The following is a 25,758-nucleotide window of genomic DNA, read 5'->3' as shown; positions in this document are numbered from 1 at the left end:
GGTGGAGCACTTGAAATGCAGGGGTAAAAGCCAGTTGGACTACCTGCAGTCAGGGTGCATTCTTGGCTGTCTCTGGTGAGTACTGCTCCTGCAGTGGGGTGGAGGGAGTTCCAGCTTCTCCACAGGGTCCAGGCACGAGTGTTGCAGTAGTCTAATTTAGAGAGCACTAGAGCTCTTGCTAGCATCATACAACTGGTGCAGGATAGGTATGTCTTACAGGCATTGAATAGTTTGTTTTTGTAGACTGTTGATGAAGCAATGGAACTCACTTGTTTTTTTAGTGATAAGGTCGAGTCAAGGTAGACACCTAGAGTTTTTATCACCTTTGCAACTTTGATTGAATTCCCATCAATGTTGAAGGACATGAAGGACACGCACTGTGGGTCTAACTTGTTAAGGCGGGCCTGTGTGCCGACAATTAGGAGCTCTGTTTTTTCATCATTGAGTTAGAGGCAATGCATAGCCATCCATGCCTGTATTTCTGAGTAGATGTCATTAATTAGTTTGGAATCATCCACGTTACATCCTGACAAGGTAATGAGAACCTGCGTGTCATCTCTGTAATTCGTGTAGATGACACCCAAGTTGTCAAGATGGCAAAATAGGAGCTTTGTGAAAATGTTATATAGTGTTGAGGATATACAAGAGCTTTGGGGTACCCCGCAGTGGATGGGGATCAGGGCTGCAGAGGCAGAGGACGAGAAGACTCTGGTGGTGCAGTTGAATAAAAAAGATTTAATCCTAGTGGAGGCGTTCGTGGAGAAGGCTGCTGCAGTGGTTAGATGTTCCGTGAAGATTTGGTGGTCAACGAAATCAAAAGCAACCGAGAGGTCTAATAAGAGGAACATGGCTAGTTTACATTTATCTTTTGCTACATCCATCTGTAAGTTCAGGTCCAGGAGGGCCGTCTCTGTGCCATGCCTAGGCTGAAAACCAGATTGTCGGAGGCCAAGTAAATTGTTGTCCTCCAGGGGTTTCTGGATTTGCAAATAGGCCACTCTGTCCAGAATTTATAAGATGAAGGGGACGATTGTGATTGGCATATAGTTCATTGGGGGTGTTCAGGTCTAGATTAGGCTTTTTTAGGAGAGGCATGACCCAGGCCTCCTTATGGTTGTTAGGGACAAGAATATTCTCAAAGGAAGAGTTTGTCATTGTGGCGTTTTTTAGCGTACTCCTTGAGGATAGGCCTTGGCAAATGTCTCCTTGACACCTTGAAAGCTTGAGACCTTTGATGATGAGTTCCGCATCCCTGGGTGTGACCAGGGAGAATGTGGACGGGTGGCATTGAGGTTTATCTGGTGAGTTATTCATGAGGCTATTCTTTTTGGTTTCTTTTTGGTTTCAATTTTGGTTTGGAGGGAAGCTATTTCGCCCGCTAGGGCTTGTTGTATTTTATTACACCAAGTGGCGTCCTTTGTACAGTCCAATGAGGGTGGCGTTGGTGATTCCAGTTCCCTTAAGATGCTAAATAGCTCCTTAATCTTAGATTTGGCGTTAGAGATTCTGTTGTTGTAGGTTTATTTTGGTGGTGATGATGGCAGGTCTATAGGTGACTGCTGCTGTGGAGAGCAGTGCCTTATTCTGAGTGGTAGGTGCTTTGTGCCAGGCAGATTTGGCTGCTCTTTTTAGGTTTCTCAATCTTTTTAGTTCAGGTGTAAACCAATTATTGAGGTGGGCGATCGCTTTGTTTTCTTTAGACTGAGTGGAGCGATACCGTTCAAGGCAGTCTCCAGTGTAGTGTTGTAGAGGTCTACTAAGTTGGTGGGATCGAGGTGCTTGTAATTAGTATCGTCCAAAATATTGTTGATTAGAGGGCGTAAGTTGGATAGTGATATGTTGTGGGTATTCCTGGATAGTGTCGGGAGGGCAGTGCTGGGGTAGAGAGGTGTGGAACCCTGAATTGCAAAGTAGATGTAGTGGTGCTCTGTCCAGATGAGGGGTTCATTCTGAAGACAGCCAGTCAAGGGTGCGGCCTTTGTCATGAGTGGGCTCTGAGATTCTATGTTTAAAGCCGAGTTGGGTTAAAGAATTTACGAGAGCTTGAGCATTTGTGCATTGGTGTCTTGGAATCCGAGGTTAAGGTCTTCCAAAATTATGATTTGGGATCCTGGTTGTGTGTTGGAGTTTAAGAGGCCTGAGATGTCTTCCTCAAAGGAGGAGATAGGGCCTGGTGGTCGGTAGACAAGTTGAAGGAGGATGGTTTGGGAGTTTGTTAGTGGGACTTTAGCTGAGAGGAGTTCTGCAGATGGTAGGCTGGCGAGGGTAGTGTCTCTGAGGCGCAAGCGGGTTCTTGCTATAATGGCCTGAGTTTCTGTCAGCACTAATAATCGTGTATCCCTCTGGTAGTGCTAAGGATAGTGGAGGTCCTGCTGCCTGGTGGAGCCAGGTTTCTGTAATAGCGAGGAAATCTGAGATAAGGTCTGCAATGTTAGAGGCATGGGCCACTAAAGATCGTGCATTGATCAGGGCCACTTTGATGGTGGGTGGCGTTACTGTGGTGCTTGGATTGTGTGATCTTGGTGAAGCAGTGGAGGAGGGTGCTTTGATGATGGTGGCTGAGGTGGGATTCCGTGTTCCTTTAACCATTTTGTGAGAGGGAGGCACATTCTCCTCAGGGCAAGAGTCATGGATGATAAGTCTTGAAAAATTGTGACACATGCTTCACCCAGGGTGACTGGCCCACTCGTTTGGCCTTATCCAGAATTTTAAGCCTGTCCTGATAATTGTGGAAGCGGGCTAGGATGGATCTAGGTCCCCCTGATGGTCTTCCCTCTCTATGCATTCTCTCCTTTTTGGGCCCATCGATCACTTCTCCTTCAAATAATAGTTTCCTGATGTCCTGAAGCATCTTCTTCAGATCCCTCTCAGACTTCCCTTCTAGTTTCGGGATGCCAAAAAAATGTAGGTTGTTTCACCTCTCATGATTTTCTAAATCATCCATTTTGAGGTGGTGTTCTTCCTCTCTGTGTTCTATTTCTGCAATTCTATGATCCATTTGAGTTTGCTTTGTACTTAGAGAGGTTTGGTTGTTCTCTCCTCCGTCAAGTCTTTCTTCCATCTTGGCCATTCGCTGCGTGATCTTGTCAATTTCCCCCCCAATACTGCCTCCCATGTTCTTAATCTCGTTCATTAGGGCCTCAACATCGCTTTTGGTCGCGGCTGCTTCCGTACTAGCGGTAGCCATGCTTATGCCTTCAGGAGCCTTGAGTGGAGAGGAATATGGCGAGTAGGCAAACTCCGCTAATTTCAATTTTATGTCCATGGGCTTCAAGGCGTGCTTTAAAATTGAAGTGTGGGCTCCCTGAAATGTAGTGGAGGAGAGAGGCCCCTCTTCTCCCATGAGGGATAGGGTTTTGTGAATTTTTTATGGAAGGCTATGCACTTCAATAGAGGTTGCTCCTCAAGAAGCAGGTCTTTCACTCAAGATCCAGCGTATAGGTCATAGACCATGACCGTAGGACTGGTGCCACTCAGGATCTCTCCTATCTTATGTCCCCATGTGTTCATGGGGGCTGTGTTGGAGGTCTGTTTCTTCAGGTCCCCAGGTGTTAGAGTGGTCCTAGTTTTATGCTTCTTTGCTTATGGAGGAGGGCACACGCCCCAGGAAAGGCGGCCAAACCCTCCCGGGCCCAGGTAGAGCCCAAGGACTGAGGTACCAAATATGTATCTTTCGGATGCACCAAGTGAATGGGGGCATATAGGTGCGCCCTCCCGGACCTTCTCTCCTTAGGTCCCGTTGGTAAGTAGGGGTGCGTGTTTTGCAGTTGGCAGTTCAGTGGGAGTCCTACAACTTCTCAGGGCCAGTTGGATGGAGTCTCAAGTAACCGTTTGATAGAAGAGGGCACACACCCAGTGTCAGGCCCAACCCTCTGCCAGCAACCTGGATTGTGTTACAACTTTTGTCCGCTGTGGGGTGTGATTGCTGTGATTTCTTTTGTGGTAATCAGGGTCGTGCACCTGGTATGACCTGCCAAGTCATTTTGGCTCGTGTTTTTGTGCTTAAAAACAGCAGGTCCCGGCTATAAGAGGGAGGGACAGTCACACTTAGAGACCAAGGCAGTATTGATGGTCTGGGTGCTCACGAATATTGCATAGGGTGACTTAAATTCCCACTAGGATTGAGATCTCACTTCAATACGTATTGCAGCCTTTTACTGGCAATTAGTCTTATCAGTAATCAGCATGGAGGTCCTCAGAATGGTTCCAGGAGTGCCATGTAGTTTGAAGTGCTCAGGCGCACCAAAGACTATTTAACGATGTGCAGGTCTTTTCTCACACTACACAACCCTATCCCATTAACAGTGTTTTGTTACTGCTCTGCTTCTCTCCAATGTGCCCAATCACCACATATCACAACCTGTTGGGGAGCAAAGAGGTTCTTTTTTTTTACTAGGGGTGGGGTCTTGTGTCTCCACTAGGTGTGAGGGTCTCTTGACCAGACCTCTGGCTTTGTGCTCTCCCCCTGGATAATATTTGCAATTGCCCAGGTATCATGGGGAGGTAACAGGGGATGGAGTGTTGTGTCCTCTGCCTCGTTCATCAATGGTCCTGCGCTCCGAAAGATCTGAGTGTGTGGGCCTCTCCCCCCTTCACATGGTCTGATTAAGTGTAGTATCCCTCAAGGGGCACCAACCCTGCCGCCCGTTAGTGGGAGCCGGGTGGGAGCGTAGAGGAGGCCATGTGGCGTGTGGGGGGGCTTGGTGTCTTCCTCGCGGGCTGCAAACACGCGTCTCATCCGACCGTGTTAGCTCTTCCCAAAACACAAGTCCTTAGTAACATGGAGCCCTGCAGGAGAAGAGATCAGCGGTTCGCCCAGTCGCAAACTCACCCAGTTCTGTCATATAGGGTGAGAGACAACCGACTTGTCTGTTCCCAGTGCCGTGTTCCCAATTGAAATGCTCTCGGCGCAGCAGGACTACGGATGGTGTGAAGGGCGGATGCAGGCACTGGCAGAGATCTCGAGTGGTCGGAGTGAGGATCAACAGTACACCCCCCGAATCACTTCAGGCCACAGGAGTGCAGTTGCGTTCCCTCCCACTACTCTTCTTGCTGGTTTGGGGGCAGGCATGGTCGGGCCCCCCTCGGGGCACCTCAAGAGACAGCGGTCTCGTTCTGCATGTTTTTTCGGCAGCACCCGGGGCCTTCGTCGCCTCTGAAGTTTGTCTCTGTCGATGATATCTTTTGTGCTCCCTGAAATCAGCTTTGGTTTCACTTTCTCTGCAGAAAGCTGCTTTCAGTTGGAGGGGGGAGTCACCTTTCACTGTCGTGTTTTGGTGTGAAATCTTCACCAATTTGAATCAGACTTTCGCCTTCTTGGAGGGGGGCAACTTCACATAGTAATTTAGCTAAGTTTTCCCGGGGGGCGGAGTCTACAAGCAGGGGCTAAGGTCGCTTTTGGCGCCATGGGGAACAGAGCTCACAAGGCAGATTAGCTCATCCGCGCGACCCCTTGTGACCGTTGCCCTTAACACGTTTACAGTTTATTCACAGTTCCCTGAACTTGGTTCAAACTTGCCACTTTGCGATTCTCTCACTCAAAACAGCCCGGTTCTTATCGATTCTTCCCTCGACTCACCAGCTGTGATGAACCGCTTGTCTTTTCCCTCTGGAGTCAAGGCTGGTACCATTGGTGTGGAGGCTTTGCTCTCCTGCTTATTGGCATAGGCTTGCCCTGTGTACCGTTGACATCTGCTGCAAGACACTTGTGCTATTATTCATGGTCTTATGCTGTCTTCCACAAAGGTTCCGTGGGCCTGTGACAAAAACAACAAGGTCACTTCTCTTCTCTCTACCCGCTCGATTCCTTGCAACCTTTCTCCTTCTCTTGAACTGCTGCGCTTGATTAGCAGTCTCGTTGTGATGTCTGCCGTGCTTGCCTTGCTCGTACTGTGCTCTTTTAAACCACCTTTTATCCCTTTGGGGAATGGAAAGGTCCATCAGATGTGTGTGATTCAGGTAAATTGCCTGACTTTGCCTATATTTTTTTTTACAAGTCTGTTGATTTGTGTCGCGGGAAAAGGTGTTATATTTGGGTGTCAGAGCATCCTACAGAGCCGGAAAAGAAAGCAGTGTTATACAGAATCATATCTTTTGTATTTGGGTTTGGGGTGATCTCAGAAGCCTAGGTATGGGAAAGTTTGTTAAATGAGCGTGTATGACCGGGATGACGTACAGAACAGAGAGGATTGTGGGAATGGTAGTGTTCTGTCATAGTGGATTGGGTGTTTGGAAAATGACAATCATAGGGAAGGGATTGATAGGGTTTGTGAGGCAAATAGGAATAGCTGGGACCGTGAAGTAAATAAAGTGGGTTGTGGGAATTGTAGTGTTTTGCCTGATTAGGTTGGGAGTGCAGAAAATAATAAGCAGAGGGACGGGAAGAAGAAGGATGGGGATATTCGAATGGAGACTGGTGAAACAAGGATTCTGGGAGTTATGCTTTTTGGGAGGAATGGAAATTGGGATCCTAGGGCATTAGTTATATGCAGAGGGGGTTTGGGCTTTTAGATGAAGAAGTTTGTGGATTGAAGGGAAATTGATTTGGTACAGCCTATAAAGGCTTCATAGACCTTGTCTTCCTTGCCCTTCTCGCCTGTATAATACTGTGTCGCACCTGGGGTATCCCTCCAAGCATGACCCAGGGTTCCCACACCCAGAAGATCCTCCCTCGCTTGTCCACCCCCAGGGTTGTCATCTGAGAGTGCCAGCCCTACCCTGGCCACCTGAATAAGGGATTCTCAAGGTCTTCTTGGGAGAACACCTTCAGGTTTCTCACAGTACACACACATGTCACAGCAGGTAGGGAGTGACAGTTTGAAGCCTGGAACAGGAAGACAAACTTGGTATGTCATGATGTATGCAAGGATGTTAGCTTCTACTTCCTGGATCCCAATAGTGTCTGGTCGGACAGACTTCATACCGACCATTGAGCACAGGAGAGACATATGTAGGAACTGAAGAGCATACATGGTCCTAAGGCAGCACAACTAGGGTCACTCCCAAGACTGGAGCACACTGGATTCAGGCAGCACACTTTGCCGGTGTGCACTGCACAACAGGGGTCACGTACAATCATTTCAGGAAGCAAGGAGTCAGTATACACAGCAGTGCTCAGGCACACACAAACACTGCCAGAGCTCACACAATGTGTCAGATCAGGCAGCAGATGAGTTGATACACAGCTGGCGTAGGGCAGTGAGGCCATACACATTTTCATAGTTTAAGTTTGAAAACCTCCTTGCTGTCACCGCTAGAAAAGGTGGACAATATATAGCGCCATCATCGGACTTGACTCTTGTCTTCACCACAGCTGGCTCCTGGCCAGTCTCGTGCCTGATCCAATGCTTTAATGCTTTAACTGCTTGTTTCACTACTGTTTGGCATCTGCCATCTTCATCCTCTGTTGCTGCAACTGCTGCAGCAGTGCTTGCTACAAGGATGCTTCTGCAGACCCCCCTGTGGGGGTGTCCACATTAGCATCTCAGACTGTCCTGGGCCTGCAGCACCCTGATTGAGTGAATCCCCTGACCCAGAAGCAAACTTGGCCCCCACAGAAGGCCAACACACAAGGCTGGAGTTTGTGGTCTATGTTGGTCTGAGAGCAAGTAATTCCCCTGAACTAGCCATTGGAAAGCAATCCATCCCCTTCATACAGGTTTGCTTATGTCACAGCCCACACAAAGAGACACATCAGAAAATGTGCATCCAACTTCTATGCGCTGAGAAAATCCCCACACCACCTCCTACTGTATTTCTGATGCTGGCATCTCCAGTGTGTAATATGACATGCAAAGCAATCAACCTGTGAAATCGGAACCCACACTGCCTTGTTAAGGATCAATGCAGAAGCTGCATTGAGTGTGTGTGAACAACATGCCTCTCCACTGATTTCCAACCCGACGAGCTTGCTTCCCAAACCTCCACCGTCACTATCTAGGAGTACTCCCAGACTGCGCTTTCTCTCTTTACGAGATGCACGCCCCGAAACTCTCCACCCACTGAGCGGCGGAAGAGACATCCTTGAGCTGGACACACACAGCAAGGAAAGACATTGACACTGCAAGCATCAACATGGCAATATTTGCCTTATGGGTCTCACCTGTCACCCACTGCAATCAACACCATACCCTCTACCTCTCAGGAATGCCTCTCTCCGGCGGCACACCTTGGAGCGGCTACTGGCATTGTAAGAGGATTCAATCCAGCACTACAGCTAAGTCAATGCCTAGTCTGGGATACTGAATGGAAACCCTTATTGATATATCTTTATGTCCAGTTCATGAGTTCTGGATGACTACCCCTATATAACACCCCTCTCTTGGAACCCCCCTGGCCCCACTGAGCCAAGAAGTAGTTCTGTTTTGCAAGTTTAAACGGTTTATTTGAGAATGTAAACAATATATATATATATCACACTTTATAATAAATTAATAATTAATATCACACTTCAGAAAATAAGCAGTCAACAACAATGGGTAATGTTGTACTAATAAACTGATTTGATTACCCAGGAGTAGTATAAAAGATGAGGTAGCACGCTTGGGAATAGGAACAGAAGAATAAGGTGGTAGAGAATGCTTTATCTAGTTTCAGATTGATGCAATGTTGAATGAAAATGCAATACAGAAAATACTCAATATGATTTCAACAAAACAATGTAATCACTTTTCTCTGGCAATCCACCCCCCCCCCTTATGCAATGTAAGGAAATGAAGAGGAGAGCACACAGTTCTTAGAAATGCAATCAAATAGAATTCAGTTCAATTCCCCCTCAGCAGTTTATACAACAATAGGAGTTTTGAAACACAGGCAAAATGCTTTGAATATGGTGACAATGCAGTGAGAAATATGCTGAAAATGCTTTTAATTCCCTTCAGGAGGTTCAGGGTGAGTGGTATCTAGTTAATATGAGTTCAGGCTCATTCTAGCAATGATTCAGGGATGGTACTTAAGAGGCAAACGAAATTTTAGCAGTTCAGGCAAAAGCTGCTGATTTTTACAGTAAAGAAATCGGGCCAAATCGCAAATCGCGGCAAAATTCGCGAATGCGTGAATCGTGATTGCGGAGAAAGTATAAGTCAGAGGAAAGTTAAACCAAGTTCCTAGCCCAAACGGTTACGGAGTTATGAACGATTTTGTGAAGGTTGTTTTTCAGATTTGAAATTTTAAAAGTTCAAAGCGACAGGTTACAGCTTGCAGCTAGAAAATGACAGGTGACAGCTTTGCAAAATAACAAGTGACAACTTCTAGGAGGCAGTTATGGTTATATTAAAATAGTTTGGATTAGATTATTTTAACTAAGAGATTGGTTCTGCACAGTTCTGCTAGGTACTCACAATATATTTTTGAAATAGCCCTTGCCACGGATCTGGTCAGGTTTTGGACTGGACTCCGGTTCTGGTCTCAGCACTTCACAGTGATCTGGGTCAGCTCTCTGGTTCTGCTAACAGCGGTCATGGTCACTCTGGATCTCTGGCCTCTGGTTCTGGATACTGCTCTGCTTTCTCTGGGTACAGCACTGCTTCTAGATTTTTCTGGCACAGGGTTTTAGGCCAGAATCAACAGCTGGGTCCGGCTGTGAATAGTCTGCAAATGATTTTTGGGCCTGCTGACAAATACTTTTGCTTGCAGTGGGCCTTCTTGGTTCAAAGTTCTGTAGTCTCTGTTTAGCTTGGAAGTCTAAGTGTAGGATCTCTGGGTGTGAAGTCGTCGGTCAGCATGCTCCGCAGCAAATGGAATTGAATGTCTCTACTTGTCCCAGCAGTCTCTTTTTATGTGTTTTGAAAGTGGGTGTGTGCCTGGGCCTAGCTAAGCCTGCCCCTTTCTACTTGTCATTGGCCCAATTCTCCCCTCTCCCATGATTGGGGGAAGGAAATGTGAGTCAGAGTGATGCTGTAGATTTTATGGGTCAGAGGATCCGCCCCTGGTCAGTTTGCCCACAAATCTATATTTGACCTAAAGACATATTTCATAGATACACAGTGGTTTGAAATTACATACACCCATCACGTATCACATGAGGTATGCTCTTTTCAAACTCTGATGTTTCTAAGAGCTTGCATTCAGAAACGGCAACATTTTGCATTTTTTAACTGGTTTTGCAATATTGGTTTTTCATTAAAAATTATACAAATATACACGGCCTGTCCATATATACTCCAGTAAATTCCCATGTCTCTAGCTTAAACACAGAGTCTGTAGTATCCATAAATAGCGGGGTTTTGCCCCAGAACATCACACAAATTGGAGTTTGGGCTTGAATCGAAGCTACATTTTTTAAATTAAGGCTCTCAAAGTTACACATTCCTGTCATTTGATTACAAAGAGTTATCAGTGTTTCTGTAAAATATATATTTTGCTTTCAATTCAATTCTCAGAGTGTTGGAGTCCGCCTCCAAGACTTGGGTGGGTCAGTGATCACATGTGTCTTCTGCTGGGAGCTCTTTGTGTACAGTCAACATCAGCATATTCTATTCAAGTGCAAGAGCCTATTGTGTGGTCTCCAGGAGGCTGCCAGCCAGTCTGCCTTCTATCAATCAATCAGAATCTCCAGAGATTCACACCAGGAGATTCTGACTCCTGGTGTGAATCTCTGGAGGTGATAGGTTTCCCAGCCTTTGGCCTGTTAATTAAATCAGATTGTCTTCAGGGAACAGCATGTGGTTAGGATTTTAATTAACTCCCAGCCTTTGATGTAAAGGCCTCTCCTGCAACTCCTGACATGCAGTTTCCCTGTCAGAGATTAGACCGCTAGAGCCGCCCTCAGTCAAAAGCGGGTACTGCATGCATTTTTTTGGATCAGTCTTGAATTCAAGCATTTCAAACAAGAGATATTACATGGAAGTATATTGTCCAGGTTCAACAAATGGCATTGGTGTAGTTCTGCAGTAAAATAATGTTGTGCCCATAAATTAGCCATGTTTGACCTGAAGAAAACGAATTCCCAACAGTTATGGGTTGCTTTTGGCAATCAGCATTGCCCCTTTTACAATGGTTTTAGGCTCTGTGCCCTTCTGTGCTCACAACATAGGCAAAAATGGGTGGCACCTTGGGTGACCATCTTGGTGTGCGCACAAACTGTGTGGTTCTCCTGGATTCTGGCACACATGTGGGCTTTTTGGCCATCTTGGATTTTCTAAGCCCACAGCACCAAATGTTGCAGCATGATAGCTCAAACGTGGGTCAGGACACCCAACAGCATCCCTCCCTCGTCTTCTCGCTTCAAGACAAAGCTCCCTATGATCGCTCACAGCATCTCTTCTGCTGGACACTGCAGCCGCGATGCTTGCTTTGTACAGCACTCCGACCTGCCCGCCCCACCAACAACTCACACTTCTGCTATCAATGCAGCCCCGTCACACCCACACATACCTGATGCCAACTCCACTGTGATTACGACCAGGCACAACTATCACGCACAGATGTAACTCATGCATTTTTACCAAAATGGGTACTGCACATACCCAATACTGCAACTTCCACAGCCCCACCACATTCTGTCAGTGATAACTTTGCCTGTACCCCTGCGTCCACTGTTGGTAATAACTTTGTCTGTGTCCATGCTACTACTGTTGGTAATAACATTGCATGTGTCCCTGCTACTACTGTTGATAATAACGTTGCCTGTGCCCCTGTGACTACTGTTGGTAATAACTTTGCCTTTGCCCCTGCAACCACTATTGGTAATAACTTTGCCTGTGCCCCTGCGACTATTGTTGGTAATAACTTTGCCTGTGCCCTTGTGACTACTGCCACAAATTACCTTGCTTGTCATCCCCCAAATAAATTACACAGAGACCCCCTTCAACCCATTTAAAGCTCTAAGGAAAAGCCAGCCAAACCCTCAGACCGTTTATACTGCACCATCTTGACAGCAAAAAACAACCTGTTCAAAACACCAACCAATCACCACTCCTCCCCTATTAACAACCTCCACATGGCTCCATCAGGTAAAGTGCCATCACCTGACACCCACAAGCCTAACATCACTCACAACCACACCAAGGCTAAAACCCCTTCATTGATCTGTGCTCTTATCAATGCACACTCTGCCACTGCCCCCACCCTTGACATCTATGACCTCCTGACATTTCACAGAGACAAATTGAGACATCCTCTCACTCAAAGTTATCACTTCTCCCACCAGAACCATTAAATTACATATCATCTGCCACCCACCAGGCCCTAACCTCACCTACGAAGAAACAATTCTCCATATCATTGGTGACAATATCAAAGCCTCTTTGCAAATCATCATCCAGGCCACCTCAATATCCAACTCAATGAAAGTACTAAACTTCAGACAACTGATTACTGAACCTACCCACTCTAAGGGCTACACCTTTGACTGGATCATGGCCCTCAACTGCCTGATCAGCATTGGAACTAACTCCCCATGCCCCCGGACTGACCACCACATCATTACATTCACCATCTCATACCACACAAAATAAAACCCACCACAATTAGCCTACCCCATGCCTAACCCAGAGTTCATGTAAATTCACCAAAGACGACATCATGCCACTGCTGCCTACACTCACACTGGAACCTGCACAAATACAGGACCCAAATCTAATGGGGGAACTCTGCACCACCATATTAACAACAGCAGTAAACACCATTGCTCTTCTAACCCATTTCAAGGACGAACTGAACTCAGAGTATAGCCCTGACCTACAAGATCTCTGAGACAAAAGGGGAACAGCAGAATCATGCTGGAAAAAAACTACTTAGACATTGCAAAACTAGAGTACACTACAGCTTTCAAAGCCTACAAACAAGGCATCATCTCTGCTAAAGGCATCACTTTCAACTCCAGAATATCCAATGCAAATTCAGACCCTAAGGAAACCTTCTCTATCCTCAGAGAGCTTAAAACAGCATTGACCCCACCCATCATCAAGGACAGCACATGTCATGATCAATAAATTAGACACTATACAAAAGAAATCCTTGCTTTTCTTGTCACCCGTCCACCCTATGCAGTTCCCAGCACATAACTCCCAACCAGCTGACAATTTCACATTCAGCCAGTTACAGAGCCAGAGGTCCTTGCAATCCTAAAAAACTTAAACCATCCAAGTGTAAAGGTGATGTGTGCCCAGCCACCATAATCAACGAATGTGCCAAAGTATTAGCACCCCTCATCACCGCCTTCATCAATGCCTCCTTTGCCACAGTTATGTGCCCACTAGTCTCAAAGAAGCTTGGGTTCTCCCACTTCTGAAAAACAACACTGGAAGTCACAGTCCGCCACAATTACCGCCCCATTAGACAGAGCATCCTACCTACAGATCCAAAACTACCTGGAAAGTAACTGCATTTTTGGAATGCGCCAATCCAGCTTTGTCCCAGGCCATGGTACATACTCTTTGTTTCTTGATCTAAAAAATCAGATAGATGAACTCAGAGACTTGCTAATGCCAGACCTCCTACGATCTGCCAGCAGCATTTGACCTGGTAGATCATAAAACCCTCTGCCAACACCTCACCACATCGGCCAACTTCTCCAAAGAAGCCACAGTATGGATCACCTCATTGTTAGAGGGAATGGTCATGAAAGTGTCAATGCCCCACCAGAACCTATCCTCTCTGGGGTCTCAGAAGGATCCTGCATATCACACACACCATACAATATCTTTAACAGACTTCGCTTTGACATCTTTGATTCACTCAGCATAGCATATACTAACTATACCAACACCACACAGATCTTCTTACCCCTCATTGGCAACTACAACAATGACTCAGACACACTTGACCATGGTTGTACTACCATCCAGTCCTGGATGGCAGCCAACCACCTGTGCCTGAATGGGGACAAAACCAAAATCTTACTGTTCGGACTCCCCACTGTACTCAACAAGCTCAATCACCAATACACATCCTTCAAAATTGACAGCGCCTTCATCCCCATCTCGACCTAATTTAAGACATTAGGCGTCCTCCTAGATGCCACCCTCTCCATGACTCCCCAAGTGAATGCAATTGCCTCCTCCGTTGCCTACACATCTAAAATAGATTTTCAGGAAACACCTTTTGTTGCCAGTCGATTGGCTGAGAATGAGTGGGATTGGTTGCCGGGTTGCCTGGCCTCAGGGTATACCATGGGTGGAGTGAGGCATAGGAAATGGGAATTATGTGTTGATGTGGCCTCCAGGAACACACAGGGTTTTAGTGACCTCTTGGTTCCAGGGAAAGATCTAGCATGGTTAAAAAATGTAATGTTATAAAATTACAAGAGGTTTGGTTGCAGGATGCCCCTTTATTGGATGGCCACCTTATGGACCTGGTCATCGCTATTTCTAAATATTTTAAATGGAGCAGAAGGCAACTCTGTTGTAGCCATCCTGGAAGTCTACCCATTGCTATTTCCTTTTCCCAAAAGTTCCAACTTAACGACTTGCAAATTATTAACCTATATTGGAACCATAAAAAGCACATTACCCGAATCAAATAGATACATGGATGAACATTTATATGAATGGTCTGCTGGGGAGAGGAATAATGATGTGATAATGTTGGGTGATTTCAACTGTGATTGTGGGGGAACAAGCATGTGGGCCTGCAAGGTAATTCGATGGTGAAGGGAAATTCTATTCGTTGGATGAACCTGATGAATGTTTGGAATTATTCCAGTTTAAATAGATTTAAGGAAAAGGGTGGAGTGTTAAAGAAAACATGGAGATCAGGTTGCCTTTCCACCACTGTTGATTCTGTTTTTGCTTCATCGTCTTGACTTTTACTTCTTTGATAATGATAGAAGCGATCATTTATGTTTGGTTGCTCACTTTGTAGCCCCTGTGTCAAAAGAGACTGCTGTTCTGTTGTCAATATTTCTGTAAATAATGATGGTAATAGAATTAGATGGAATGTTGTCTCTATAATTCATCACAATAGGATTCTGCATGGTATTCTAGATATGTTTGATGGCTCAGCTACTGTTGGGATATTTTCTGTGATGACTTTATCACCTTTTTTAGATTAAACAAATGGCAATTTAGTCCAGGCAGAATTGTTATGGGCCAAGGGCACATTTTGATGCAGTGATCCAGGAGCAAAAAGGTTCCTAATTCTTGTTGCCAGGGATTCTAAAGACTTCTGGAAGTTGTTAAATGAGGATCCTACCTATCAGGATTCATCTCAGTTAAATCCCATTGCTGAGGAGATTTTTGGCTGGAGTACTTGCAGATTATGTATGAGGTCCAGATGAGGAATACAGGAGCTCATCCTGTAATAAATGACACTGTGTGAGTACTTGATTTTGATAAAGCAGATATTGTCCTTCTAACAAAATCTGTAAAAGCTTCTAGAATAGCAGGCGCCAATGGGATTCCCAATGTGTTGTTTAAGAGTGACCCTCATGGGGTCACTCTTATGGGAGGACATATTATTTCAACTGTTTAATAGCAGTTTAGCAACAAAAATTATCCTGGGTTCCTGGCGTTCAGATATTTTGGGCCCTATTTTTGAAAAAGGTGACCTTATGTCAGTGGTGAATGATCGTCCAATTGTACTTTGAGATTTTAGCAGCAATAATATGTCCCCATTAGTCCTGAGGGGATTGAGCTCATTGATATAATGGGGAAGATGAACATGCAAGTACCAATTCCTGCCTCTTCTCCTCACCATTAGCGTACAGGTGACAAATGACACCAGCTGAAGCAGCCCTACCACCCCATGAATCTAGGGGTGGGAGACGAGACAAACTAGGCAGGATCCAAGAAACAATGTTTCAAACAATAAATGTATATGCCTCTGCCATAAAGACTCAATTAGGTTGTGCAACACTAGTAGGGATTATATTTAGAAAGAAGAAAGCACAAGTAGTATGCTGTGTATGGTATAGAAAGGAGGAGGTCTCCAGTATACCAAGAGAGGAGCTTGCTACACTGAAAGAGAAGATTGAATTATAGGCAGAATAAATACAAAATACATGGGCAGGGCACCAAAGTATGCAGATGAAACAGGTGCATGCAACACAAACAGAACCAAATATAGGTCTCTAATATGGAGGTGAGAAATGTAGAAGTACACCCATTTCCCTACCACAGAGGCTGCAGCAGGCCTAAGAGTTAGTAAGCCCTGAAAAAAGATGATGAATTCACAAAACACATTTATTGCAGAAGCTTGAAGCTGCCCAGACAGTAATGTATTGCAGGCGCCAATGTCACATGCACAAAAGGGAATAATGGCTGAGCAGAGATGAGATAAGAGTTCCTAGAATGGGGAGCACAGACTCTCAAGCTAATTAAGTTATAGTTAGAGCACATACTGCCTTTGAAGTCCATGTGCATGAGAGCAGTATGTTACAAGACATAGTTGAAGGTAGATGAAATGTGTCCCCAGTAGCCACAAAGAGTACAACATTCACATTATAATTAGCTTAAATCCAAGGTAAATCGGAGGGAAATTAATTCTCCAACACACTCCCCTAAGACGTCAACAAGACATGAAGAACACTAGCTATTCATTATAAGCCACGTACAGATAAGACACCTGCTGAAACGCCCTAGCACACACAGAGACACAAGATGATACACAAGTCCAAATACAAAGGAATTGATAGGCCACATGGCCTGTGAATGATTTGTACGTTTAATTCAAAATTATTGCAGACTATGGACATCTCTCCCCCAGCCCTATGTATCACTCATATTTTGACGCCTTGTCAAATTGTCCAAGGTTGGTGAATAATGTGCCAGCCAATGGAAATTCCTCTTGCCACAGCAAACTTGGCAAACAGCATCAGCCAACCAGTGGCTAATATGGTGATGTAGTGAAACCATTATCTACATGTATGTGTAGGATACAATATGTTCAACCTTTGTTTTTGTAACAGAGATCAACATTGATCTGATCTCTGGTATCAGTACACTAATTGGTGCACTGATTATATTTCTGTGTTCATGTTTCAAGTGTCTATTAACAAAACCTGTGCATGGTGTAAAGTGTAGCAAAGATTCACATTATCTAGGATGGGCTAGGCTTAGGAGGAGCCATCAGCTAGTCATAGCCCAATGAAGAAAGTAGTATTTGTGTAGTTTATATGTATCTTACGGAATTAACCAATTGTAACTCTGTATTTGCTTTGTAACAGAAATCTTAATATGACATTACCGTTGACAAGTTGTAGTCCAAATTTGTTTGAGCATTGTTTTTTGTTTATGCTGGTGCAGCAATTTGGGCCAATCTTTACATGGACAACATCTACAAGCAGAGTTGACATAAATCAGGCCGGTTTCAGGAGGGGACTGGGTAGACTTCTTAATGGTTTCTTTGTCTCGCTCCTGATAAAGACAGAGATTGGAGAAAAAAAAGGCTTCACATGACATTTGCCAATTTTGCTTCTGCTTTTGAAAGCGTTAATAGGAACATTCTCTGGGAGAAGCTAAGTGGTTGGGGAATTCCCCAGTACCTCTTAGAAATTCTGATTACAATGTATAGCAAGACTAGAGTTTGATTAAGGCTGGCTGGGCAAAGTACGCTATCTCTTCCAGTTAGAACTGTTAGAGGTGTGCACCAGGGGTGCGTTCTGGTACCAGAACAATTCAATTTGCACTTGACAGACCTGGTTCTTGCATCTCTATTCTAATTGATTTTCCTCCACGCTTGTGCTCAATTCCTATGCATTTTCTTCCATATGCTGATGATCTAGTGATCTTTGATTAGAAACCGATTGGTCTTCAGTGGTCACTAGATGAAGTGGCAAAATGTGTTGAGTGCTACAATCTAACAACACCGCTACAACAAAGGTAATGATATTTGGTTTGGGGAGTAAAACATGCCATTTTAGTTGGTGTCTGAATGGGGTAAAGCTTGATGCGGTCGACAGCTATGTCTTTTTGGGCTTCTCAATTTATAATAGCTCAAGAATATTTGAACATCTGAATAAGATGAAAGAAAATTGTGTTTATTATGCTGCCCAAATAAAGAGACTACATTTTCAACTTGGGAAATTTGCACTGACCAACTTATGAACAACTATAGATACAATGTGTTGCTCTCTATATGGATATGGATATACTAGTAGACTATCAGGACAAGGATTGGCAATCCTTGGAAGGGTATATTTGGCAAAAGGTGTTGGGATATCCGAACTGTGTCCCAGTGTCAAGTATAAGATAGAAACTTGGTCTGCTTTCTATTGTGGTTCTCATGAGGTCAAACTCCTTGTCTTTGCCCCAGAACACTTTGTGTTCTGTGGTCTGAATGTTGTTTCGACTAAATGAAATGTGCAAATGCATTGACACTGTTTGGAAATTGAAAGGTTCAATGAACTTTATAGAAAAACCTCCACATAAGATAACAATATCATTATGTGAGCTTGATTGTTGTTGAACACCAGAGCTTGCTGGGAGTTATTATCTTTTTAATGTTTTACTCTCTCATGAAAAAAACATTTTACAATTCTGCATTGTACATCAAGAGATTTCTATGACCCAATGGGAGGTTTACATGTTTAGGATTTCATTTTAACCTTTTGCCAATCATGGCAGTTGACGGGGCAAGGAAAGGGCTGGATATGAGTCAGAGATGTTGTAGGCTACGTAAGATGGAAGATTAACATGAGACATTGGAACATCTCATGACAGTCTACCTTCTTGCTCACTCTATAAGGCATATGCACTTTAATACTTTTCTAATGAAAGAGCTTATACGACCAGAAGGCGTTCTAGGCTGAGATTTTAAATGGTTTACAGGTCTTACTTGCATTAGCTGCTCTGCGATGTGTAAAGGAATCATTTGTTTGCTATTTTAAAGTTTCTGTATTGTAGGTGTCTTTTTATGCTGTACCTTGGTTATACATGATGTTTTGTGAAAGGTTACTTGATAACCAAAACCAAAACACCACCCAAAAAAAACAAAATATGGCATGCTCCTTCTCTCGGTAAGCTCTCTGGCTGAGTGATTGTTTTTCTGCTCTCTTTTCCAGAGGTCATAGGGCTGTTGCCAGAGGGTCTACACCTGCCACCCCATTTCTATGTTTCGGCCCAAGGCAATGATGATTCACAACAGGATGATACCCGCCTAGACCCACCAACTGAAGATGTGCCCCTGCTTCACATTACTTGTCCCCAATCCAGAAATTGCAACATGCAGCACATTTGGAGGAATCCACCTCATCCTTAAGCCTGATAACCTGATAACAGTTTGGCTTGCCATGAACCATACACACTATACAGGGGGACATGCGCTAACATAATGTTACTCAAGAGCTCAAATATTTCACCTCAGGCCCGTTTTGCTGAACGCCCATTTGCCAGGTCCGTCTTTGCTACTATTGGGCAAACAACTCACTCTGCCTGCAATTTCCCCTGCCTGTTGTCTCATGCAGAAGACACACCCACAGCCCACGAGGCTGGCTGCTGCATGTCCCCCACCCAAATCTCTCTTTATTGGGGGGAAATACCTGCATCCCAAGTCTACCACCAGGCCTACTAACTATGCCCCTCTCCTCATTCTTCCACTGCATCGCCCTGCCATCTTGGAAGGCTCCTCCCCAACCCTATCTTCTGCCCCCACCCTGCCTCCTCCTTACTTTATCGGACCACAGCCGCCTCTCCTGCCTGTTGTTATTTATTCATTAAAGGCATATGCAGTAATTTCCTTCATCTGCAGTTCGAACAAAGTGTTTTTTGGGTATAATACCCCGATGAAAGTGGGCCATCCCCTTACTCATTTGATATGATATGATGATATGATATAATATGATGATATGATATGGCATTTATAACGAGCCTATACACAAGTGTTTCAAGGTGCAATAAGGCAAGGGAGGGGGAACAGAGGGAAGGCAGACAACGATCATACTAGGCCAGGTGTCATTCAGATCAGGCAAGTGCATGGGGAGAGTAAAGGGGTACAGTGCGGTACAAGGGATATAGAATAAATAACGGTAGGTAAGTATGGCAAGTGCAAGGGTAAGAGCAGACATCAGGTGTCAAGTGCTGGTGGTGGGACTGAAGGAGTACAGAAACAGTCCCGTAGTGCGAGTGTTGCCAAAAGGCAGTGCAGGTAAGTGACTTGCGGGGGGGAGCTAGGCCCGAGATCAGAGGGTGGCCAGGTAGCCAGAGCAGTCTTAATATCAACCAGGAAGTCAGCAGGGGAGAGGAGGAGAGAAAGCAGAAGCAAAGAGAAAGGTTTTGAGGTGCTTCCGGAACCGGAGATGATTCTCCTCAAGCTTCAGGGAGGCAGGGAGGCTTTTCCAAAGGGAGGCCCCAGCCAAAGAAAGAGATCTACCACCAATTTGTAACTTGGAGAAGCGACTGACCCTGAGGGAGTTGGAGGTGAATGAGCGAAGAGCTCGAGAAGGCAGATATTTATGGAGAGAGAGTTGAAGGTATAGAGACCCCAGGCTGCGGGAGGCCTTGTGGACAATGAAGAGGGACTTCAACTTAATCCTTGAAGCCACTGGGAGCCAGTGCAGAGATTTCAGACCTGGAGAGGTATAATCCCTGGGCTTGAGGCCAAGGACAAGTCTCGTAGTCCTGTTCTGGATGAGTTGCAGAGGGTGGAGGGTAGAAGCAGGCAGATTTAGAAAGAGGCTGTTGCGATAGTCAAGCCTAGAGAGAAGCAGAGCTCTAGAGACAGTGAGCTTCTGGGGGAATGAGAGGAATGGAAGAATACCTCTGAAAAGGTGCAGCTGATAGTGTGACTTCTTAGAGATGTCTGAGATGTGGGGAGAGAAGGAGAGAGTGGAGTCGAAGATGACACCTAGGTTTTTTGCCTCACAGGTGGGAGCAGGAGGAGGGCCAAGAGAGGCCGGCCAGAGAGTGAGAGGAACGAGGGGGCTGTTTTGCCGATGATGAGAATCTTGATCTGGCATTAAGGCAGAGATCATTGACAGCAAACCTGCAAAACTGGCAGCAAAGCAGCAAAACTCCTGGATGGCGGACAGACAGTCTGAGATGAGAGAGGGAGAGAAGGTGGCTGAGGGCAGCCTGAAGATGAGCTGAGTGTCATCTGAATAGGACTCGAAGTTAGGGCAGAGTGCTGCAATGCGGTGTCCGAGAAGTGCCAGGTATACATTGATCAGACTCTGAAGATGGAAATACTTTGCCAGCTTTTCCACAGTACACACTTGTGACCTGCATCTTGCACAGAGATCACTCTAAATGGTAGATAATCCACCTGATGTATGTTATAAATTATATATATAAGTATACTCATATTTGTGTAGATTAGCCATGTGTCACATTAGATAGAATTGTGAAGATTAGCCATGCGTAACACTAAACAAAATAGTGAAGATTAACCATGTGTCACATTTTCTTCATCATCAGTGGTGCGTAGGAGGCAGCTGGTGCTTTAGGCAGCAGTGTTACCTGACACGCTCTACTCTTCCCATTGTTGGGTTCCTTGCTCTGATACTGTGGGTGAGCATGGCGGCAACGGATGTGGCTGCTGGGCTGTGTCAACAAAGGCTGTTGTGTACGTCTCCCTCTAGGTGTTCAGGCCTAGGGGCTTCGAAGCCCTGGCGGACCTCAGTGCTGGGGCCAGAGTTGGATCCTGCTTGGGCAGAGTGCTGACAATTAGCTGCCAATTTCCCCTTTATAAACTCTACTGGGCGGTCCTTCATGAATAACGGAACGCTTCCTTCCAAGTGTTTCTTTCTCCCTTTCATATAGCATTCACCGGGGAAATAAAAGGGGGAAAATGGGCATTGATAAAAAGGACTACGTCCGTCCCCCCTGGCTAATGGTACATATACTATGATCCCCTCTAGGCAAGGCTTGGAAAATGTATCTCCAACTGCTATTCCCATTATCTTCCTTACTCCCATGATGTCTTCCCCAGATGCAAACAGGGTTGGATTTATGGGTACTATAGCGACCACCCCCACAGCCTCTTCCATGGTTCTGAAGGGGTACCACCTATCCGAGGTTCGGGCACTGAACCCACGCAGGAGGAAAAGGCTGTGCTCAGAGAGGGCGAATTTGTCCCCTGAGTCCAGCGATACCAGTGCCCGGATCAATAAAAAAATGTATCAGGCTTGTGACATGATTAACCGGAAACAGATGAGGTTTCCAGCTTTGTTAATCCATCAACTAATACAGGGGAGACACTTCTACCTCTCCCGTTCATAATAGGAATCTCAGACACAGATGGGTTTGAAATCAATCTGAAGCTTCAACTTACCCCTGCAGTTGCATCAGTGGCGAACACCGATGAAAATTCCCAGAAGTAGACCAGCCGTGAACAATGGGCATTGCTACAGGCCAACATAATTAAACAATTAAACGTATGTCCAAACTTTGATGATTTTTGTGCTTGGATGGATTGAATGGACAACCTTGTGGGGAATTATTACATTATTAAAGTGGATAAACTATGCCAAATGGAACCTTTAATCCCTCCGTCGATTCAACAACACGTAGGTAATTTGGCTATTCTGGCCAGGTCTGCTTCTCCATCGAGGGAAGGGGTCCAGGCTCCATTAATTACACAGTTTACATCTAATGATGTGGGTCCTATTTTTGGTTCTGATCCTATAGCTAAGCTTTTCGTTGCTCCCTCTGAAGTAGATGAGTGGTTGAGAGGTTTACACCCTCCACAATTGGTAGACACTAAGAAGTCCATGCTAGGGCCTGTTGGAGTGGGTCTTCCTGTAAAAAGGTAGCCATTTTTCATCCATCACTAAAAACCTTTAAGTGAGGAAGTCTTCAATGCCAGGACTCATGGATAAGACCTTACAAGACTTTGTCATGGATGATAGTAATTTCATCATCACTAACATTGAGAAGCCAGTGGGGAAAGAACCAAGGGATGCAATAAGGAGCAAAGTGTTGGATTGGCTCCGTGAAAAAACTGGGCCAGCGGTGGTTTGAATCATAGATCTGAAAATTCTACATCAGTTGATGAGTGGTGTACCCAGAAAAACAGGTACTGTGTTTTGGTTGATTCTGGGGCTAGTGACCTACCAAGTTACCTGAGTAACTGCAAATATGTACCCAGAGGTTTATCAAACATGAAACGTATAGTGGACGAGCACAAAGGTTTTATACCTCTTGTATACTACATTAAAAGGATTCTTAGTGTGTTGTATCTACTGTGGTTGAGAGTGTGTTGTTTCCTGTTATGGTATTCTATGTTGTACATTTGTGTTTTTGTCATGATGCCTGCAGACTTTTAGCACCTTATAAATAAATAAACACACAAACAAACAAACAAACAAATAAATACATACATAAATGCAAACAAATAAAATTAGCTGTTTAATCTTGCTTCACCCAGAAGCACACTTTGTGCCTGATATTTCACGAGGTGCAGAGAGGGGCTATGGGCAGTAGCCAATGTTTTGCACTTAGAGGAATTTGTGTGAATGACTAGGGTGTTGAACTTGGAAGGGGAAGACAGTATATTGCCGTTGGCAAAATTGGAGGGTAACAATGAGTTGCTGCTAGATGAGCTCTGCGGACACACTTGGAAGAACTCTGAGAGTACTCAATGTACTAACCACCGTGAATCTGCTCCCCTCCAACATACCTCTGTGCTACCCCTCTCTCTCTTGTGTAGAATACCTCCAAAGTACAAACTACCCACAATAACACACCAACATAACTAACATTTGCATACAACAAACAATCACTGGCACCAGACCTTATGCCTATGGATACAACAAGCCAGCGCACCCAACAATAACTACCAGCCAAACTACACATGAAATATGCAAAACACACACCCAACATAAAAAACACTCTCAAGCAACAAACAACCCAGAAACTGGACCACGTTCTTAAGGATACAAGAAGCCAGTGCACAAGATCAAAACTATCGGCCAAACTACACATGAAACACACAAATACACACTCAAAATAAAAAAAACACTACAACAAATGTACCGAGGCATTGGGCCTTACCCTTATGGATACAAAAGGGCAGTACGTGCTATCAACACATCTCCAAGCCATAACACACATATTCCAGTTTCTCCTAGTTCTGGACCTATGCAACTTTCTACCCTCACTAACCTACTCCCACCCTTTTTCTTCCAGAGCCATGTGAGCGCCTGGAGAATGCCTCAGGTGCATGGTTTAAGACAACATAACATATAGTCTATTTTGTGTCTTTACCTCTTTCAGAAAGATGGAACATTTGCAGGCTGGCATATGTATAATGTAATTATGGACTTTGCAAGCACATTTTCAATAAAATCTGAGGGCTGGCCAATGCACCAGATAAGTAGCTTTGGTATCTCAGGCTACATTGTCCCGTATGTTACAGGGAATTCTCATTTCTCAGCTAATTTCCTTCTACCTTAGAGACCCCCAGATCTTTTGCTGGACTTTAGGACTTTTAATTTTTAATCCTGGAGTGAGTGACACATTTTTCCCACTCTCTCATGTATTTCTATCTGATTTGGACTCTGTGTTTCTTTTGGTTTTGGAGTATGACAAACTCCCTAAGCATCATCTTTTGTATTGTGACACACAACACCTTCACTGCAGTGTCACAGAGAAGTCCTTTGAATTTCTCTTAAGGTTTAACTACCTTCTCTTGGGTAAACTACTGTTCTCCAGAGTAGTAAAGTGGAATTGACTTTACTTACCAGTTTTTCTATATAGGTCCAGTACACACCATCTTATGTGGAAGTACTGGGGGGGTACTTAGTACCCCCTTTTCCTACTTTCTCATGTAACATGTTCATGTTACCCTCAGTACAATTAATGGCTGGTGGCAGTGAATTAACTTCCTACCATTGTCCATTTTTACCACAGGCTGAATCCTCGGCTGTAGTATTGCACCTATGTCAAAATGGCCCCGTCCTTCTTTTTTCACCATTTCTTGCTTGTGAGGTCTTTTGGGGGTTTTACTCTGTGCGCCAAACCAGGTTTGGTCCCGTTGTTTGCTTTTTCTTTGGCAGGCTTAAGTGCTAAAACCCCTCCTCTGGCTCCAGCATGTCTGGCAGGGCAGAAATCAAGGGAGGTTCCCGATAAACTCCCTGTGCTTAGTGTCCTAGGTTACAGGAATGCATCCAAAGGTGATTGATTGGCTGGTTGTCCTTAAAGGACAGCCACCCTGCTGAATGAGTGACAGCTAGGCTGTGAATGAATGGGAGAAACCTAAATAAAAGACAAGGTCTTTTGGAAGGAAGGCAGAGTCGACCACGAGGAGAACGAACCAAAGAAGAAACTGGAAGAGAAACTTGCTGCAACGCCCTGCACCATTGGTTTCCCAGCTGAAGCCCTGCTACAGTGCTGAAGCTCCAACTGTCATATCGACTAGTGAAGCCCAGAACGGACGACTTCTTCCCTTGGGTTGGTGGGACCAACTGACCCCAAGACAAACTTGACAGGAACCCACTCTCCCTGCTGCCTGTACTTCTTTGCTGCTGCTGGAATCGAGTGCCAGGCGACAGGAACAACAGGAACAATTGCATCGTCTTTAAGCCAGACTCGAGCTCCACAAAGATCCTGACAACCCTCCCGAAGCAGGGTGACCCAAGCCTGAGCCACCTCAACAGATTGCTGGACCGCAGAAGCAAGGGGATGCCACAGGTGTCCAAGAACCGTGGTGATGCTATTTGCTGGTAGATGAAACCGCAAAGTGCCGCTGATCTGGAGTAATCCCATTGTCGCCACCGACCTTGAAACTGCAGTGCAGGAGTTCTAAAGACGTCCTCCCTCTTGGCCCCTTGACTGAGGAACAGGAACACAGGAACTGAAGGACAGCAACCAGAACAGATGCTTGCTGGATCCTTTTCTTCAGACCTAAGGTACTGTCTAACTAGGGGTACTTACCTCTTGTTGT

Source organism: Ambystoma mexicanum, chromosome 3q (assembly GCF_040938575.1).
Source record: "Ambystoma mexicanum isolate Mex_15411 chromosome 3q, UKY_AmexF1_1, whole genome shotgun sequence".
Taxonomy (NCBI): domain Eukaryota; kingdom Metazoa; phylum Chordata; class Amphibia; order Caudata; family Ambystomatidae; genus Ambystoma; species Ambystoma mexicanum.
This window is presented reverse-complemented; position numbering follows the sequence as displayed.